We start from the raw sequence: 20,697 nt of genomic DNA on the forward strand, positions 1-20,697 counted from the left end.
ACGGGCCCACCACGAGGCCGAAAGTAGTGTGCCAAAAAGATTGAAGTCCAGAGATAGCCGAGCTCCAGGTAGGAGTAAGGAAGACTTGAGGGATTACCTCAAAAGGAGGCAGCAGAATGTTGAAGCCGAGGTGACATCCCCAGTTAAGCCGAGAACACCGTTCTCGGTGGAACTGGACAAATTTGAAGCACCAAAAAGATTCAGTATGCCAAGGTTCCAAATTTATGATGGTAAGTCAGATCCCAACTTTCATGTTAGACTGTACCTGAACTCAATGGCATTATACAGTGGGAACGAGCCGTTGCTCTGCAAAGTATTTCCCTCATCCTTTGGGGAAATTGCATCTGATTGGTTCCATAAACTACCAAAAGGAAGCGTAAAGACATGGGAAGGCCTGGCCGAGATGTTCGTGGCCAGGTTTGTAACAAACAAACTACAGCCCTTAAGGGTCGACGCCCTGATGGCTTTAAGAATCACCAAGGAAGAAGGCCTTAGGGCCTACGCGAAGAGGTACTACGAGGTGTTCAATCGAATACCCGAATGCAACCAAGAAGTGGCGGTTGTGTCTTTAAAGAACGGCCTGAAAGATAACTGCCCACTACGGAAGTCTTTGGCAAAAACATTGCCAAAAAGCATGGAGGAACTCATGGCGAGAATCGAGAAGTACGCCAGAGCCGAGGAAGATACGTCGGGAAACAAAGAGATGAAGCAGGAGAAGGGAGACGGCTCGCCGAAGCGAGGCCGAGGTAATAACGGACCGACTAAACAAGAAACATAATTGAAGGGTAAACAGGCAGTGACGACGGTGTTCCGAATCGCTATCCATAAGGTCTTGGATCAAATACGAAACCAACCCTATTTCAGAACTCCAGCAAGAGTACCAGGGGAATTCATGGGAAGAAACGTTGGTAGGCATTGTGCTTACCACAATGAAGAAGGGCACCCAACTCAAGGTTGTAGAGCCCTAAAAGCACACTTAGAAGATTTGGTAAGGCAAGGCCATCTAAGGGACTTTATTGATGAGGCCAAGACAAGAGAGGAACAGGCGAGATTGCCTCAAGCACCAGCAGCACCGCCTCCCCCAGTACAGCAACCACAAGCAGGAGAACCACGGGTGGTTAATGTAATCCACTCAAAGGTGAACAAAAGCGACATACGGGGAGAAACCCAAAAAGTAAAACACCTGCAGCACGTGAACCAGGTCGGATACAAAAGACCTCGGCCTGAAGAATGCCAAGGACCGATGATAACTTTCACTGAAGCCGACCTAGAGTTGGTCCAACATCCGCATAATGATGCCTTGGTAGTATCCCTCCAGGTTGGGGAATGCCAAGTGAAACGTATCCTGATAGATCAAGGCAGCTCTTGTGACATCATGTACGTCCGATGTTACAAGGAGCTGGGCCTTCACCTTGACGACTTGGAACAATCTAGCAACCCTATGGTCGGCTTCAATGGAACGCCAACATGGCCACTGGGCGCAGCAAGTGTGGAAGTACAAGCTGGTACTAAAAAGATCAGGACAGAATTTATGGTGATTGACACACCCTCACCATATAACATCATCTTAGGAAGACCATGGTTGCATGCAATGGGGGTAGTTCCCTCAACATCGCATCAACTACTACGATTCCCAACAGAGCATGGGATTGAAGAAGTCAGAGGAGATCAACTACAGGCAAAAACTTGCTCCATGGCAGCAATGAAGACCACTTGCAGCATTCGAAAGCCAAAAGAGGCAGAGATTGAAGACGAGGACATGGAGGTCCTAGAAGATGTCGGCAAGGAGCCGACAGAAAAAAGTGAAGAGACACTAAAGAAAATCCTTGTCCAGGAGGGCGACGAAGAACGCTTCTTTCTTCTCGACTCAGGCTTAGCCGAAGAAGAAGAAAGAGAACTGGAAGATTTTTTAAGAGCCAACATTGAGGTGTTCGCCTGGACACCTTACGAGATGCCTGGAATTGACGCCGAGGTCACTTGCCACAAACTGAATGTCGACAGGTCGGCAAAACCTGTGATTCAACGAGCCAGAAGATCGACGTTGATGCACGTCGAAGCAGTAGAAGAAGAAGTAGATAGACTTTTGGAGGCCAGGGCCATCCGAGAAGTTCACTACCCAACTTGGCTATCCAACACAGTACTGGTGAAGAAGAAGAACGGCAAATGGAGGGTTTGTGTAGACTTTACCAGCCTCAACAAAGCCTGCCCCAAAGACAGCTTTCCTCTGCCCAAGATTGACCAGCTAGTAGATACAACTTCAGGGCATGAAAGGATGAGTTTTTTGGATGCATACAGAGGCTACCACCAGATTGCCATGTACCCTCCAGACGAGGAGAAAACCGCGTTCATCACCCCTAAAGGACTATACTGTTACAAGGTAATGCCTTTTGGGTTGAAAAACGCAGGAGCAACTTACCAAAGGTTAGTAACAAAAATGTTCAAACACCTGATTGGTAAAACGGTAGAAGTCTACATCGATGACATGGTCATGAAGACCAAGGAATCTAAGGGTCATCTTGCCGACCTAAAAGGGGTCTTTTATATACTCAAAACATATCGGCTCTGACTCAACGCGTCAAAGTGCGCGTTTGGAGTTGGATCAGGTAAGTTTTTAGGGTATCTGGTAACGAGAAAGGGCATTGAGGCCAGCCCAGACCAAATCAAAGCCATTCTAGAGCTGCAGAGCCCGACGTCGGCAAAACAGGTTCAAATGCTTACCGGAAGGGCCGCAGCCCTAAACAGATTCATCAGCAGAAACTCAGATAAATGCAGACCCTTCTTCAACTTGGTGAAAAAAGCCACAGACTTTCTGTGGACAGAAGAATGCGAGGCCGCTTTAACCGACCTAAAGAAGTACTTGACCACGACTTCGGTTCTTTCCAATCCAGAACCAGGGGAAGAACTATATTTGTACTTGGCAGTTTCAGAACACGCCATCAGTGCAGTACTAATCCGAGAAGAAAAAGGGGAGCAAAAGGCTGTTTACTATGTAAGCAAAACTCTGGCCAGCGCAGAAACAAGGTATCTACCACTGGAGAAATTAATGCTAGCCTTAGTAATGGCTTCAAAGAAGCTGAACCATTACTTTCAGGCACATAAAATTGTGGTCTTAACAGAGCATCCATTGAAGTCCTTATTACAGCAAGGAGACTTAACAGGAAGGATAGCAAGATGGGCCGTAGCCCTAGGTCAGTATGATCTGGAGTTCAGGCCGAGAACAGCGATTAAAGGCCAAGTTCTGGCCGACTTTGTGGCAAAATTCACCCCCGAAACCACCGAACATCGGGCTCCGTTGAGCCAGGATGAGCATTGTCCCAGCAAGCAAGGAGAATCTCAGCCAAAGACCAAAGAGCAAAGGAAGGAAAAACTCAGACCCTGCAGCATCTACATCGGCGACTCATTCAGACTGTTTGTCGATGGAAGTTCAAACCGACAAGGCGCAGGGGCAGGAGTACTGCTGATATCTCCAGATGGAAAAATAATAGAACAGTCCATCCGTTTAGGGTTCAAGGCCTCAAACAATGAAGCTGAATACGAAGCATTAAATGCAGGGCTAAAACTGGCAGCAGCAGCAGAAGCAGATGAGGTAATAGTTTTTTGTGATTCACAACTTATTGTTAACCAGTCCACAGGTGAATTTGCAGCCAGGGACGAAAGGATGTCGGCATATGCAAAAGAGGTCATCAGATTAGCAGTCCTATTTCAGAACTGCCGACTACTCCACGTTAGCCGAGATGACAACACCCACGCCGACGCGTTGGCTAACCTGGCAAGTTCAATACAGACTGGAAAAACAAGGACAATTATGATCGACTATATGTCGGGCCCGAGCATAGAAAAAGAGAACACAGAGCAGCAAGCAATGTGTGTGGACATGGGGCCAAGCTGGATGGATACAATTGTTGCATTCCTGAAAAAATGAAAGCTGCCAGAAGATCGTAAGGAGGCACACAAAGTCAGGCTGAAATCGGCAAGATTCTATCTGACAGAAGATGGACACCTCTACAGAAGGTCCTTCACTGGACCACTTTTAAGGTGCGTACATCCTTTACAGGTTGAAGATTTCCTATATGAAATTCATGAAGGAATTTGTGGAAGCCATGCTGGGGGCAAATCATTAGCCCACAGGGCCATTACCCAGGGGTATTGGTGGCCCTACATGCAGAAGGATGCTGAAGCCTACGTAAAGAAATGTGAACAATGCCAAAAGTTTGCACCTTTGATACATCAGCCAGCTGTTGACCTAAACCCAGTATCCAGCCCTTGGCCGTTTGCCCAATGGGGCATGGATCTGGTTTGGAAACTTCCCCAGGCAACTGGACAGAGAAAATACTTGTTGGTGGCAACAGATTACTTTACAAAATGGATAGAAGCAGAACCTCTTGCCAAAATCCGAGATGTGGACGTCAAGAACTTTATATGGAGAAACATTATCACCAGATTTGGGATTCCAAGAGCAATAGTTGCCGACAACATAACACAGTTTGATAGCAAACTCATCAAGAACTTTTGTGCGAAATTCAAGATCAAAAATTACTTTTCAACACCAAGTTTTCCCCAAAGTAATGGGCAAGCAGAAGCATCCAACAAAGTAATTTTGGATGGAATAAAGAAGAGGCTGTAGGCAGCAAAAGGAAAGTGGGTAGACGAATTACCTAACGTGCTTTGGGCATATCGGACTACGCCGAGAAGATCAACAGGGGAATCCCCCTTTGCCATGGCTTATGGCACAGAAGCAGTCATCCCATTAGAGATCGGCATCCTAGGGATCAGGACCTAGGGAGTAGAGAATGGCACCAATGACATACTCTTGGCCCGAGATCTGGATCTTCTGGAAGAACGAAGAGAAAAAGCTGCAATTCAACTAACAGTATACCAGCAACAGCTTGCCAGAGCTTATAACAAAAAGGTTAACCCAAGAGAATTTCAAGTCGGCGACCTAGTCTTGAGAAAAGTCGTCGGCAACAAGAAGGATCCCAGAGAGGGCAAGCTTGGCCCAAACTAGGTAGGACCCTACAGAATTACTTCAGTATTAGGCAATGGAGCTTATCGGCTTGAAGATAACGAGGGCAAAGCACTGCCAAGACCTTGGAACACTTGTAATTTGAAATTTTTCTATCATTAGATGTGCATTATTTTTTGGCCGATGTCATCAATAAAGTTTTTTAAGAGTTCTTTCAACACATATGACTGATAAAATTACATATTCTTTGGAGACATGAATAATGAGAACCCAAGTAGAACTCAGGTTCACATTGGGAGTAGGGAGAACAAGAATGCGTTTACCACTTGTTAAAATTTGTAGCAATTTACAAGTTGGTTAAACTGAGATGATGCTTAACCGAAGTTAAGCCGAGATTATTCCTTAATTCACTTGTTCAAATTTGTAGCAATTTACAAGTTGGAATTAAGCTGATTCCTTATCTTCACTTGTTAAAATTTGTAGCAATTTACAAGTTGAAGTTAAGCCGAGATTATTCCTTAATTCACTTGTTGAAATTTGTAGCAATTTACAAGTTGGAATTAAGCTGATTCCTTATCTTCACTTGTTAAAATTTGTAGCAATTTACAAGTTGAAGTTAAGCCGAGATTATTCCTTAATTCCCTTGTTGAAATTTGTAGCAATTTACAAGTTGGAATTAAGCTGATTCCTTATCTTCACTTGTTGAAATTTGTAGCAATTTACAAGTTGAAGTTAAGCCGAGATTATTCCTTAATTCACTTGTTGAGATTTGTAGCAATTTACAAGTTGGAATTAAACTGATTCTTTATCTTCACTTGTTGAAATTTATAGCAATTTACAAGTTGAAATTAAGCCGAGATTACTACTTCTCTTCGCTTGTTAAAATTTGTAGCAATTTACAAGCTGAAGTAAAGCCGAGGTTATTGCTTAAGCCCTTATAGCAATATATAGGTTATCTAAACCAAAGGAAGATGCTTAACGCTTGTTGAAATTTGTAGCAATTTACAAGCTGCTGTTAAGCCAACATGTGATCATCCGTTGAAATTTGTAGCAATTTACAGGTTGAAGTAAAAGCTAAGTATATTGTTTAAACACTTGTTGAAATTTGTAGCAATTTACAAGTAGATTATTATTTAACACTTATAACTTGAGAACAGTTTACAGTATATGTTAACACTTGTTGAAATTTGTAGCAATTTACAAGTAGGTTAGACCGAGATCACTGTTTACGTACTTGTTGAAATTTGAGAAGAAGCTTGCAAAGTTAACATTGAGTAGTACATGTTTCATACTTGTTAAAATCTATGACAAGTTTGCATGACAGTATCTTGCCGAAGTAAAGCTTGTAGTTATTATACCTGAGGTATGTTACCCTGAGAAGATTGCACAAAGGTGGCAAGATATGAAAGGCGTGCAACACATGCTAAGTATAGAATCACACAGAAGTAATCCAGAGAAAATAAAAATTGAAGCATTCAGAGGAAAACAGTTGCAGTTGTATACACACATCGGCCATAAGAGGGAGCTTACAACTTCCAGAAATTGAAACAAAGTACAAAGTACAAAAGAAAGAAAGACATCAAAGTTGTGATTCCTCAGACCTAGGAGCAGTTTGGGTCTGGACCTCGGAAGTTTCTTGCGAAACCACTTCGGCAACCTTCTCTGCCGCCAGCTCGGTGTCAATCTCTACTATTGTTTTATCAAGACTTCTTTCAGCCAGAAGAAGGTCGGATGATAGCTGCCCTGGAACAGCCTCCTTGGACACCTTCTCAACCTCACCATCCTCTTCATCTTGAGTTAAGTTGATGACCTGCTCAGTGGAAGGAAAGGACTTGGCTTCAGCAGCATCCTTGGATTTCCTCACCAAGGCCTCATCATTATTGTTATCCTCATCCTCGGCTTCAGACTCAGACTCAGGTTCTTCTTCGGCCTGACTTGGAGGTGGAAGAGGAGGAAATGGGAGAGGAATAGCATTAGCATTGCGGAAAGGCGAGTCAACAGGGAGATCAAGTTTTTTTATCAGGGACATCCAACCAAGGGAAAATCCCCTGTTGCATGCCTGCCTAACTTGAAGCTTGTAATCCGTAGTGACGTCGGCCACGCCCTGAACATATGCCTTCTCATCAACCTCTTTGATTTCAGCTTCCTTTGTGGCCAAGGCTTCCTGAAGTTCCTTCTCGGCCTGGGCCGCTCTCGCCTCGGCCTCTTTTTTTTGGGATTCAGCAACTGTCTTGATGGCCTCAGCAGATTCAGCCTTTTCCTCGGCTAAGGTTTGGGCTTTGGTGGCAGCCTCGACCTGATCCTCTAATTTTTTCATCTTTAATTCAAGAGATTTATTCTCCTTTTTGAGGAAAGAAACCTCCCTCCTCAGGTCGACCAGCTTCTCTCGATTTTGGAAAGATTGCATTGAAAATGAGTGGGCATGCTGGATGGCCTGAAAGAAAACAGAAGTGTTAGAAAATATTTTTAAGTACAAAACAGAATAGAAGAAAAAGTACTAAGCAGGAACGCTTACTTGAACAGAGTGCTGGAGCATTAGGGCATAGTTCTCATATTCACTATACCCGGCATTCCGCTCCAAATCACCAGGAAGGAGCAGCGCCGTAGTAAGGGCAACGCCGACATTAATGTCATCGGCGCTTTCATTGGTCATTATGGGCCTATCTTCCAGAGTAATCTGGGGAGCCCAAGGAACATCAGATTTTTTGGACCCCGAGGTCGTCGCAGACGACGACCTCGGCTTCTTGGGTTGAGTAGATTCTGATGGCTGGGATTCTGCACGCCTCTTCCCAGCGGAAGGTTGAGATTTGCTGCTTTCAGCTAGCTTGGAGATGGGTAGAGCATCCTCAGCCTCAACCTCAGTAGCCTTGGTCTTAGGCTGGGCCTTCTTAGTTCTTCTTGGTTTCGATGGGGGCATAGGTTGTGTCGGAACAGCATCGACGTCGGTTAGAAGATCGGCCAGGAGATCTTGGGCGACAGGCTTTGGGCGAACCATCTCGGCAGTTTTTACGAGTCTTCGCCGACGTTTTCTTTCTGGTATTGGGATTAGGTATGGGGCAGAAGTTAATGGTTGGCCGGCTGGATCAGAGGTTGACTCTTGGTCAGCCCGAGATGTTGATGCTGTTTGAAGAGTAGTAGCAGAAGGAGGAGATAGGCTCTTCTTCTTTCTTTTTGGGACGTCGGGTAGAGTTGATTTGTATGTTGGAATAAAGTTCAGCACCAGTGAAGCCTTGCGCCTCTGGATGGGAAGATCTAGGAGCTTTTTCAGGTCTTTGCCTGGGAAGTATGATTGGCGAAAGTTTTTTGGTGGCTGATGAAGATCTGCAGGACAAACAAACAGACATTAGAAACAGACAAAGTTTTGAAGACTTGAAAAGAAACAACTAGGTATTGACGCTGGGCTCTTACCCTTGCCCTCTTTAACTGTTCGAGGAAGAGGGTAGAGGTGAACATCTTCGTCTGGGCCAAATTCCCAACTTCCCGAAGCAATAACAAAGTCATCCCCGGCTTCCTTGTTAGAGTCTGGGAGGTCGGCTACAATTTTGAACTCGGTGGACCTCGGCTTGAGATAGTAGACGTAACCTTTTTCCTTCAGGTTAAGCGGACACATGGTATAACAATATTGTATATCGGCAAGGGTGATTCTAACGTTTTCTTGTCTAGCTAAGGCGATGATACCAAAAATCACTTGATAAGAGTTTATGGCAAGTTGCATAGGGTTCAACCTATAGTAGTGGAGAACTTCGCGAAAAAGGGGATTAAGTGGAAGCCGAAGTCCGCATTCAGTAAAGGCTACAATAGGAAAGGGCATCGTATGATCTGTGGGCATGATGGAATCGTCATCCCCAGCTAGCCTGAGGTGAACATCGGCAGGGATGGAGAACTCCTGCCTAAAGTATTCGAGTTTGGTTGGGGTGTTTACCCTATGTCTCCACATACCCATAACGTCGGCCTAAGTTCAGGAGGCTAGGTTTCAGAAAGAAGGCGCTCTTAAAGGGTTATTGGAACCTCGGCAAAGCCCTAGGTAAGGACTGATAAGGTTTGTTTCAGTTTTCCCTAAAAATTAAAGGTTCTATAGACAAATCCCAAACCTAAGACTATGAAGGCAAAGATTGAAAAGCAAGAATTAAAGATAGAGATCTGGAAAGAAAAAACAGAAAACAAACACAGAATGATGTTTCAGAATCAACGAATAGAGGTATGGTTCTCAAAAGGGAAAGAAATACAGAAGTAAACAAGTCAAGAACAGTGGCAAGAAAAGTGTTGAAATAGTGCAAGTGTTCAAGATATGAACAAAATCATGGAACAAACACATCCAGATGAACAATCCAAGGTTTGAACAAAACAAAAATAGCAGCAAGTAAACAAAAGCGCATAGAAGAAATTGGGAATAAGAGGAACAGAATCTTACCAGAACAAATGGAGCCGGAATGAAAGTCGCCGAGGTAGGGCAACAATTGCAGACACAACAGAACGGCGAACGCTTCGCTGAAATGGAGGAATGAAGACGGTTGTAAAGCTTAGAGTTAGAACAATGGTGGATTTGAGAAAGTTTAGAGAGAGAGAGAGCCAGAAATTCGAATGCATAAAGTAAAGGAGAGAAGACAGAAAGAAAGGTTTTATCAAAAACTTGAAACGGCGGCAAAATAGGGCACTTATTGCGCCTGGGGGAACGCGTGCGTCAGACGGCGCAGACGGAGGAAAGACGGCTTACAGGCGCGTCACGGACACGGGCCAATAAGGATATAACGCATGAGTAAAACGGTTGAAAATTGATGTATGACAGCTCATACGCATGAAGGGATTCATTTGAATTCTTGTTCTCCGAAGAGAACACGTCGGCCTGAAATGAATGATCTCGGCTAAAAAGTTTTTTGAGCCAAATATACAAAAAGGAATATCGATATAAGTTCCCTCACCTCAGAATGCCGAGGTAATAGAACCTAGGGGGCAGTTGTGGGGATATATTTTCTGAGTACCAACACGTGGCATGGTGGCACCGACGTGTCAACCGAGGTGCCACGTATCGTGGTAGTTACGCCGAGGTGATCTCGGAGTTGCCGAGGTTACCTCCGAAGATATCGGAATTCGAGATAAGCGGATAGGGGACAAGAGTCCTAGGACAAAGAGGAGACTTAGTCAAGATAAGGATAAAACTCTTAGGGAGTTTATCTTTATCTCTTAAAGAATCCAAAGTAAGCACTAAATTGGAGTTCATAGAAGTCATGCTTCTAGTGGGACTTGGGTTGAGTAAACTATAAAAGAGAGGCACCCCCGTGGGTCTAAGGTACGTAATTTATGTTTTGAGCATTAAGTTTAGCACTTGATTATCTTTGAGAGAAATACTGACTTGATCGTCGGAGTGCCCCCGGGTGGAAGAACCACCGCCGGAGCCTTTTTCTTTCTGTTACAGGTTAGCTGAAGCCATCTATTCTGCCAGTGCTTTCCAGTTGATTACTAAGCGGGTAGTGTGGTCAAATTTTTACCCACACATTTCGTTTGGTTTTCACAATCTTACTTCAAATTTTTTTTCTTAAAAATTAAAAATTATTCGGAAAAGTTGCTGAAAAATGCAACATATAGCCATGTTTGGTTTGTGTTTTGAAACATGTTTTTGGAATAAAATTTCTAAAAATATGTTTGGTTACAAATTTTCTCAAAAAAAATTCAAAATTACTTATTTCTCTATTGTACATCAATCGATCACTTTTTCTCTCTCATCTCTCTGAATCACTTTTTCGCTCACATATATTGTCACGACCCAAACCCGGCCCTATGGGTTTAGCACCGTAACCGGCCAATAATCCGAGATTACCAAAGGCCTGCAGAACAGTAACACAGTAAAACAGAGTACAGGGCCTGGCGGAAGCCAATACAGTAAATGAATAATGTCCATTGAGCTGTGTCAGTCTATATGCCAAAAAGATTTTTCATGCATTCACATATACAAACAGTACAGTCTATACAAAATTTACGGTCACACAGTACAGGGACCTAATCCCTTGATAACAGTACAGTAAACATTCAGTCTATACAGAACAGCAGACGGTACAGAAGGGGGAATTGTAAAACACCCCTAAGCCTTAACACGATAGGCTCGGAACCTCGCAGTGAGGCACATAGGCTGGCTTGACAAAACTGGAGTCTAACCCACGCTCCTAGCTCCGGTCTGGTGGCTGAGCACCTACATATATATATAAATAGTGAGCTAAAGCCCAGTGAATAACATAATGCGTAAAGAGGTTATGAATGAAATGTCCTTACAGTAATGAAATCAGTTCATTAAACAATACTTCAGTCTTTCAGTCAAAACAGTTATTCAGTCATATGTGGTACATCCATTAGCATAGCAGTAAACAGTAGGTCTTAAAGACCGAACAGTAATGATGGCCATCAGTCAGTAAACAGTAGTGGTTCCAACAAGGAAACCGGCAGAGATCTCTGTAACAGTAACAGTAAACAGTAGGTGCTAAGGATGCCACAATACAGTTCAGAATATAGGACATACATTCATTCAGTTAACAGTAATCAGTTCAGAAAACAGTACAGTTCAATTGTTCAGAAAATAATCATTTGTGAACATATCTTTACACAATCGTTACTCACAGAGTTCGGCCTACAGTATGCTAGAGCGTGTCTCCCCAGTCGCCAACCCTACACAGTTAACAGATTGAACACACTAAGCTACACAGTTGGGAAAGATAACAACTTAATCCCTAATGCCTCGGTGTGTTCTACATCTATATCCTCAACAAGATGCCTTAAACTAGGCTTAAGAATGCCTAGAATGGGATGAGGATGCAAAGATGCACATTTAAAAGCATTTTCAGGATTTTCAGAAAAACAGAGTCCCGCTCGAGCTCAGGTTTCCCTGCTCGAGCGTACTGTAAAAGTACTAGATGGGTGAAATCCCCGCTCGACGCCCGCTCGAGCTTGAGACATGACTCCGCTCGAGCGCCCAATCCTCCGCTCGAGCGGACTGTAAAACAGTGCAAGATGCTGGAAGCTCGATTTTACCGCTCGAGCGGCACTTCCCCCCCGCTCGAGCGGACGACTAAAATCTGGAAATCCCAGATTCGAGCTCCAGGTTCAAAACCAAGCTCAAAAGCATCAAAACCAATCCTCTTGGGCCCATTTTCTGGAAAACATTTATAAACACATAGAATAACATGTTTTAAAGCTCAATTTTAAGAAATCAAAGCCCAAGGGTGTTTAATTCAAACTCAATTTAAACCATTTTTCAAGCACAAGATGAACATGCAAACATGCATGAATTCAAACCATTTCAAAGCTTCGATTTGATGCTCTAAAGAGCCAATTCTTTTCAAAACATGATGAAATCATGGGCTACACTCAAGACATGAACATGCATGTAACATTTTGCCATGAAAACAACTCAAAATCCAACAATACTACCATGCATGCAAAGATTGGGCTTCAATTCACCATTAATGAACCAATTCATGACTTAGCTCTACAATTGGACATGAACCATGCATGAATCAACTTAAACACAAGTCAAAAGGATGAAATTCATACCTAGGTTCCTTGAATGCAAGTCTAGAGGTTCAAATTAACAATCCACACTTCAATCTTCAAGCAATTCTACCAATGAACTCAAGATCCACTCAATTCTCTCTCACTCTCTATCTTGGTCGGTTGAGTCTAAGGAATGAGCTGATGGAATGTGTATGAATGAGTGTAATGAGGCTCAAAGATGATTCAAGTAGTGGGCCACTTAAGTGGCATTAAGGTAATTAAGTCTAACTCTTTAATTAGCTTATTTTAATCTAATCTAATCACACCTAATCAATTTTCAAATAAATATACCATAAAATTACATTAATTATGACGCTCATAAAACATCAATCGGTTACTAATTCGGCCGCCGATAAGGCCTTCAATTAAACGCTCAAACACAAACAGATAAAATAAACAATCAACAGATAGAATGCAATTCAAACAGATGTATTCATTCAATTCAGTTTCAATTTCGGTCAGTCAGTTCAGTACTTTAATCAGTTCAACTATCAGTCATAATCAGTCTCGGTTAACAGTAATTAGCAGTTAATCAGTCATTAATCGGTAAACAGTATGAGGGTTGTTACAGTCTCCCCTCCTTATAAAGAGTTTAGTCCTCTAAACTCGAGTTACCTTCAGTCTGGAAGAAAACAGGGTTCAGTGGAAACAGTTCAGGATATCTTTTAGCCATGTCATCTTCCCTTTCCCAAGTGGCATACATACCACCATGGTTCTGCCAGTCAACTTTCACTAGCGGGATCTCTTTGTTCCTCAGTTTCTTGATCCGTCTGTTTACAATCTGTATGGGCCGTTCCTCGTAAGTGTAGTCATCACTCAGCACTATACGAGTAGGCTCTATTACATGGAAAGGATCCCGGAGGTAATCTCTTAACATCGAAATGTGGAAAACATTATGCATGTGCTCCATTTCAGGAGGAAGCGCAACTTGATACGCCACCGGATTGATTTTCTCAATAATCTCATATGACCCGACGTATCTCGGTGCTAGCTTGCCTTTGACTCCAAAACGAGTCTGGCCTTTCATCGGTGTCACTTTCACAAATACGTGATCACCCACTTCATACTCTCTGTTTCGTCTTCTGACGTCAGCATAACTCTTCTGTCTACTCTGTGCAGTTTTCAGTCTCTGTTGTATCAGTTTCACTTTCTCAGTCGTTTCATATACGATCTCGGGCCCAAGCAAAGGCCCGTCTCCAACTTCTGCCCAGCAAATTGGAGATCTACATTTTCTGCCATACAATGCCTCGAAGGGCGCCATGCTAATACTCGAATGGTAGCTGTTGTTGTAGGCGAATTCAGCCAAGGGTAAATGGCTTTCCCAGTCTTCCTGAAAATCAAGGACGCACATTCTCAGTAAATCCTCCAGAGTTTGGATGGTCCTTTCTGACTGGCCATCTGTCTGAGGATGATAGGCGCTACTCAATCTCAGTTCAGTACCCAGTGCAGTCTGTAGGCTTTGCCAAAACCTCGACGTAAACTTTGAATCCCTGTTAGAAACAATAGATGCAGGCACTCCATGCAGTCTTACAATTTCATCAATATAGATAACAGCCAATTTGTCCGCATTATAGATTGTCTTGACAGGTAAGAAGTGAGCAGATTTGGTTAGTCTATCAACAATGACCCAAATTGAATCCATACCTTTTCTGGAGCGAGGTAACCCAACGATGAAATCCATCGTGATATGCTCCCATTTCCACTCTGGTATGGGTAAGGGTTGCAATAGTCCGGCAGGTCGTTGATGTTCAGCTTTGACCTGTTGGCAATGAAGACATTTGGATACAAAATCGGCGATTTCTTTCTTCATTCCTGGCCACCAGAAATTCTGTTTCAGGTCTTGATACATTTTCGTATTCCCCGGGTGGATAGACAATTTCGAATTGTGGCCTTCTTGCAGAACTCTTCTTTTCAGTTCAATATCATTCGGTACACACAGTCTTTCTTGAAATTTCAGTACACTATTCTCAAATTTGAATCCCGGTCTCGGTTTGGATTCTCTTTCCTCGATGATCTTCTTCAAGAAGTCATCCAGTTGCTGTTTCTCTTTAATCTCTTCAATCAGTGCTGGTCGGGCAGAAATAGCAGCTAAGGTTCCACCTTGTTCTCGCAAAACAATTTCGATTTCAGATTTTTCAAGGTCACAAAGCAACTCTTTCTGTCCGGTAAGCAAACATGCTACGTTTCCAATTGACTTTCGGCTCAATGCATCGGCGACGGTATTGGCTTTTCCCGGATGGTACAAAATCTGCAGGTCATAGTCTTTTATCAGTTCTAGCCATCTCCGCTGTCTCATGTTCAGTTCTTTCTGTGTGAAGAAATATTTCAAACTCTTGTGGTCGGTGTATACTTCACATGTCACTCCGTACAGGTAGTGACGCCAGATTTTCAGCGCAAATACTACTGCAGCAAGTTCCAGGTCATGGGTCGGGTAGTTCTTTTCATGCGGTCTCAGTTGACGGGAAGCATAGGCAATTACTCTCCCATTCTGCATTAAAACACATCCCAAACCCTTATGAGAAGCATCACTAAATACAGTGTAGCCATCCGTACCTGAAGGTAAGGTCAGAACAGGTGCAGTCACTAATCGAGTTTTCAACTCCTGGAAAGCAGATTCTCTTTGGTCAGTCCAGGCAAATGATATCCCCTTCTGAGTTAACTGAGTCAATGGTAGAGCAATTTTGGAGAAGTCCTTGACAAATCTTCTGTAATATCCAGCCAATCCCAAAAAGCTTCGGACCTCAGTCACATTTGTCGGTCTAGGCCAGTTCACTACAGCTTCAATTTTCTGCGGATCAACAGAAATTCCATCTTTGCTAACAACATGCCCCAAAAACATAACATGGTCAAGCCAAAATTCACATTTAGACAGTTTACCATACAGTTTCTGTTCTCTTAAGGTTTGTAGGGCAAGTCTCAGATGATGTTCATGTTCTTCTATATTCTTGGAGTAAATCAATATGTCATCAATAAATATAACAATAAAATTGTCAAGGTACGGTTTAAAAATTCTGTTCATAAGGTCCATAAATGCAGCTGGTGCATTCGTGACTCCAAAAGGCATAACTAAAAATTCGTAGTGTCCATACCTCGTTCTGAAAGCAGTTTTATCAATGTCTTCCGGTTTAACCTTTAGTTGATGATATCCCGATCTGAGATCAATCTTAGAAAACACTTGGGCACCCTGTAACTGATCAAACAGGTCATCAATACGCGGTAATGGGTATTTATTCTTTACAGTTACCTTATTCAGTTCACGATAGTCAATGCACAGTCTCAGTGAGCCGTCTTTCTTCTTTACAAACAAAACAGGCGCACCCCATGGTGAGGTACTGGGTTTGATGAACTTTTTGTCTAACAGTTCTTGCAGTTGCACTTTCAGTTCTTTCAGTTCAGTTGGGGCCATTCTGTAAGGAGCTTTCGATATCGGCTGTGTACCCGGAATCACATCAATGGTAAATTCAATTTCCCTGTCAATCAAATCCCCTGGCAGATCATCTGGAAATACATCTGGGAATTCCCTGACTATAGGAATACAATTCACATCAGTTTTATCACTATTATCAGTAGCCACAGTCAGTACAGAACACAGATATCCCTTACACCCCCTTCTAATTAATTTAACAGCTTTCACTGACGAAATCAAATACGGAGGAGGTACTACTCCACTCCCATTAAACACGAATTCAGGCAAACCAGGTGGACGGAAAACAACTTGCTTGGTCACACAATCAATAGTGGCATGATATTTTTGTAACCAATCCATCCCCAATATTACATCAAAATGATCAATGTTCAAGGGTAGTAAATCAATAAACAGATGCATATCCCCAACAATGATTTCACATGCGGGGTACATATAAGCACATGTCATAGATCCCCCGACGGGTGATGATACAGCTAACAGATAGTTCATAGGTTCTAAGGGTCTATTCAATTTCCGTGAGAAAGCATGCGATACATATGAATGCGTAGACCCCGAATCAATCAGTACATATGCATTTTGAGTACAAATAGAGAGAATACCTGACACAACGGTCTCGGTATTCTGGACGTCTCCCGGTACTAGGGCGAACACTCGGCCCTGCCTCATGGGCTCCTTCCCGGTAGTTCTGGGGTTAGGCTTTGGTGCTACAATTGATGCTGCTGCGCTTGGTGTAGCTTTGCTACTAACTTGCGGAGCAGAGGGACAGTCTCTAACCATGTGGCCCACTTTGCCACATCTGTAACAGGCTCCAGATAGTTTATAATAAACCCCTTTGTGCTTCTTGCCACACTCAGAACAGGGTGGTATAAACCCACTCCCTTGGCTGGGGCTAGTTGTCGATCCCGTGTTCTGTTTCTTGTTGGCCGGGTTGTGCTTGCCTTTCTTGAATTTGAAACTCTGCCTTTTTCCATGCCATTCAGTTGTTGGTGTTTCGGATTGTTTCACTGCTGCAATGTTCGACTCGGCCATCAGTGCCCGGTCGAGAACACCCACAAAAGTCGATAGTTTCAAAACATTTATCCAGTCAAGTATTGCCACATTAAGGCCACCTTCAAATTTTCTGGCCTTCTTATACTCAGTATCCACCATATGCGGTGCATAACGGGCAAGTTCAGTAAATTTTGTTTCATATTCCGCAACCGACGTGGTGCCCTGTTTCAGTTGTTCAAACTCAGTCACTTTCCTATCCCTGACACACTGAGGGAAATACTTTTCAAAGAAGGACTCCTTGAACTGAGCCCAATGATAAACTACTAGTACAACAAATTATTAACAAGCACAATGATAAACTTAGCAGTAAATAATCAAGCAAAATAACAATGAAGTATAACTAATATACAGGATAAATCAAATGATTAACACATGAATATTAGATAGCTATAGCAGTAGTAGGAAAGTAAAGAGATTAGGGAAGAGGAGATAAACAGATTTATAGTGGTTTGGTTTCAACCAAGCCTACATCCACTCCTCAAGTTTCACTTGAGATTTCTACTATCTTCTAGCTTTACAGGGGTGCTAGCAACCTCTTTACAAATGGAGCAATCTTCTACGGATTTTATATAGACTTCATAAGCCCAAACCCTTACAAATCTTAGGTGATTCACAATCACTCTCAAGATTTCAAGAACACAGCGTTTGCAACACTTTTACAAGATGAAATGGTATTTTTGCTTTCAAAGAAAGCTTACAATAAATATCTCTCAAAGATAGATACAAAAATGAAACTCTGATTTTTCTATAAACCTCACACAGGAAAGATGTGCTTAAAGCTATAAGGCTCAGTGTATAATTTCTGAGAATAGATGTGAGTGATTATAGATCAAAGAATATTTTCAGATTTTTGTAACTTGTTTACATTAGAGGCTTTGGTATATATAATGAAAATTATAGCCATTGTAATCATTTGAATTTATAGCCGTTTGTAACTGTTGTACTTCTATCATTACCAATTTGAATATCTTCCACTCCATCATTACAAATTTAAATATCTTCCACTTAAACCTTTTGAACCTTTTGAACCTTTATAGCCGTTTATAGCCGTTGTACTTCCATCATTACTAATTTGAATATCTTCCACTTGAACATTTTGGCATGTGCTGTTGTGCTAGGCTGTTTGAACCTTTGTTTTGGGCTGTTTGAACTCCTGATTTAATCAAGTATTAAATACATTCTAACAACATTTAGGATAAAGGTTTAGGTGAGAAATAATTGGACAAAATAAATTTTGATTCTATTTTTTTTTTCAAATAAATTATCAAAATAAATATTGATTAAAATATAATTAAATAAATCATCAAAATAAATGTTGGATTCTATTTTTCTTTTTTAAATAAATTAAAACATAATTAAATAAATCATCAAAATAAATAAGTCTAACAATCTCCTCCTTTTTTATGATGGCACACAATGATATTTTGATTTGATTTGAGAGTAACAAGAGCTCCCTCTCAAGTCATGCTCCCTGAATTCATTTCTAAATACATAGGTTAGCACATGTGTAATAAATAAGCTTTAATCAATAACATGATATAAGATTAAGATATCAAACTATAAATACATAACATTAGATTAGTTTGAAAATAATACCATAATACATAATATCATATAATTTCTCCCCCTGTGACAATATCAAAAGGAAATCATGGGTCAGAATATGGAGGAGGAGAATGATAGTGATAAATGGCATCAAAAAATAGATAATCAAAACAGATATATACAGATATATATATATATATATGATTCGCTTACGTCTCTTTTTTGTTCGTCGAAAATCGCATCGGACACGTGTCCTCGCTTTTGCATCAGTCGACCGACAAAAGCGAGACGGGTCAATTAGTCAATCAGCTGCCTCAGTTCTCTCTCCCTCTTGTCGTCTTCTCCTCCGTCTTCTTCTTAATCACTCTCTTCGCCTTCGTCTTCCTCATTCGCTTCGTGAGAGAGATAGAACAAAGAGACTGAGCAGAGCAGAACGTTTGCCAAAAACTACTCTCCTTTCGATTACATCTCTCACTCCTACTACATGGCTTCGTCCCGTCCCCTTACTCTCTTTCCGGACCTGAATGATCTCGTAAGCACTGCTGGGCCGAGTGCCTCTACTCCTACTCTTCCTGTCATGCCTCTGCCTAACCTTCCTATGATGTCGATTGAGCAATTCATGGCAGCTCAATCTGACATAGAAGCCAATCATTTCACACTGATGTCCTGTATGGAGACAGTGACGGCAGTCACAAAATTGGCTCACCGATTGCAGAACAGGACGAGTGAGCTCCATCAGGTCAACGCCCAACCCTCTCTGCTCCAGTGCATTTACAAGGATGCGCGAGCAGAAATAGGCGCACTGAAGGCCGAAAATAAAGAGCTTAAATAGAAGACCACCTCCATGGCCCGATTTGGAGCAACGTCGTTCTTGGCCTTTGATAGTTAGCGGAGTGTCATCGCTCTTGACGAAAGCACGAGGGCAGAGGCGTCAAGGGTCGTCCAAGGTGATAAAAAGAAGAAGAAAATGATGGAAGAGGCGAGTAAGTAAGATCGGTGTATGGCCAGAAAAAAATGAAGGGGTTTTTTTTTATGTTTATTTTGATCGGCGTGTGGCCGTAAAAAAATGAAGGGTGTTTTGTTTGTTTTTTTTAATGTAAATATTTGTATTGTGATTTGTTTTTGTTTTTATGTTTAAGTACTGAAAAATGAAATTAAAAAGCAGAGAAAAAAAAAGAAAATTAAGCCCAAACAAAAAATAATAATGAGAGACCAAATTGTTAATGAGTATATGAGAAGCATTTGAGCATGATCGAATTCTCAATTTCTTAGCAAGAGCATACCAATCTCGAGACTATAATAGACATAACAGTGTATAGATCAAACAAGGTTGCCAAACAAGAGCATAAATATGGAGCTAAAGTTCAAGTCACTCTTCCTTGAGGAAAACGATCTTCCTTTTACATTATCAACAACTAATCAGCTCAAAGGTCATGTTGTAAGAATTAAGATACCAAAAGCATAGAGATACCAAAATAATCAGAGATACTAAAACAATCAAGTCTCTTTTTCTCTCCCGATGACATTTTTAACAAAATCAAGCACAAGAAGGGAGTATGGTACAACATATAGGATGAAAGAATGTAAGTCTCATTATAGCACAAATAATCATCCATATCAAGGTAGCTCTGTGATACCAAAAAAATGATAACACATAATGATCATATAATTGAAGCTCATACCATTTGACAATAATGGGTAAAATAAAAATAGTAACATGTGAAGGTGCAAGTCCATAAGTTTGATATCAAAAACAGAATAGAAACTGAAAGGAATTTTAAAAAATAATTAAGTTTAAATTCTTCCCATTGTTTCATTTGGCAAAATCAATAGGAGATATGATAAATGAAAACTCATAACCGAAATGTTTTCATCAATAATATCAAATAGGATGCCAAAATGATACCAACATGCAATCTACTAAGGATACTAATATGCAATCTAGAAGATTTAATAATCATAGCTCAAGCATTATGTAGAATACCAAATATTGCTCATAATAGGTTAAACTCAATATAATCTCATGGAGCTAATGTAATTCTAAAAAAAAAAAAAAAGCATGTTCAAGGTATAGCAATCCATATGCCAAGAAAAATAATAAATTTCAATATGTACCACACATTTAAGAATAGTCATGATTTTTAGATAAGAGCATCATCAAAGAGTATACATT

Source organism: Camellia sinensis, unplaced genomic scaffold, assembly GCF_055761805.1.
Source record: "Camellia sinensis isolate YWXY unplaced genomic scaffold, ASM5576180v1 Unanchor1, whole genome shotgun sequence".
Lineage (NCBI taxonomy): Eukaryota > Viridiplantae > Streptophyta > Magnoliopsida > Ericales > Theaceae > Camellia > Camellia sinensis.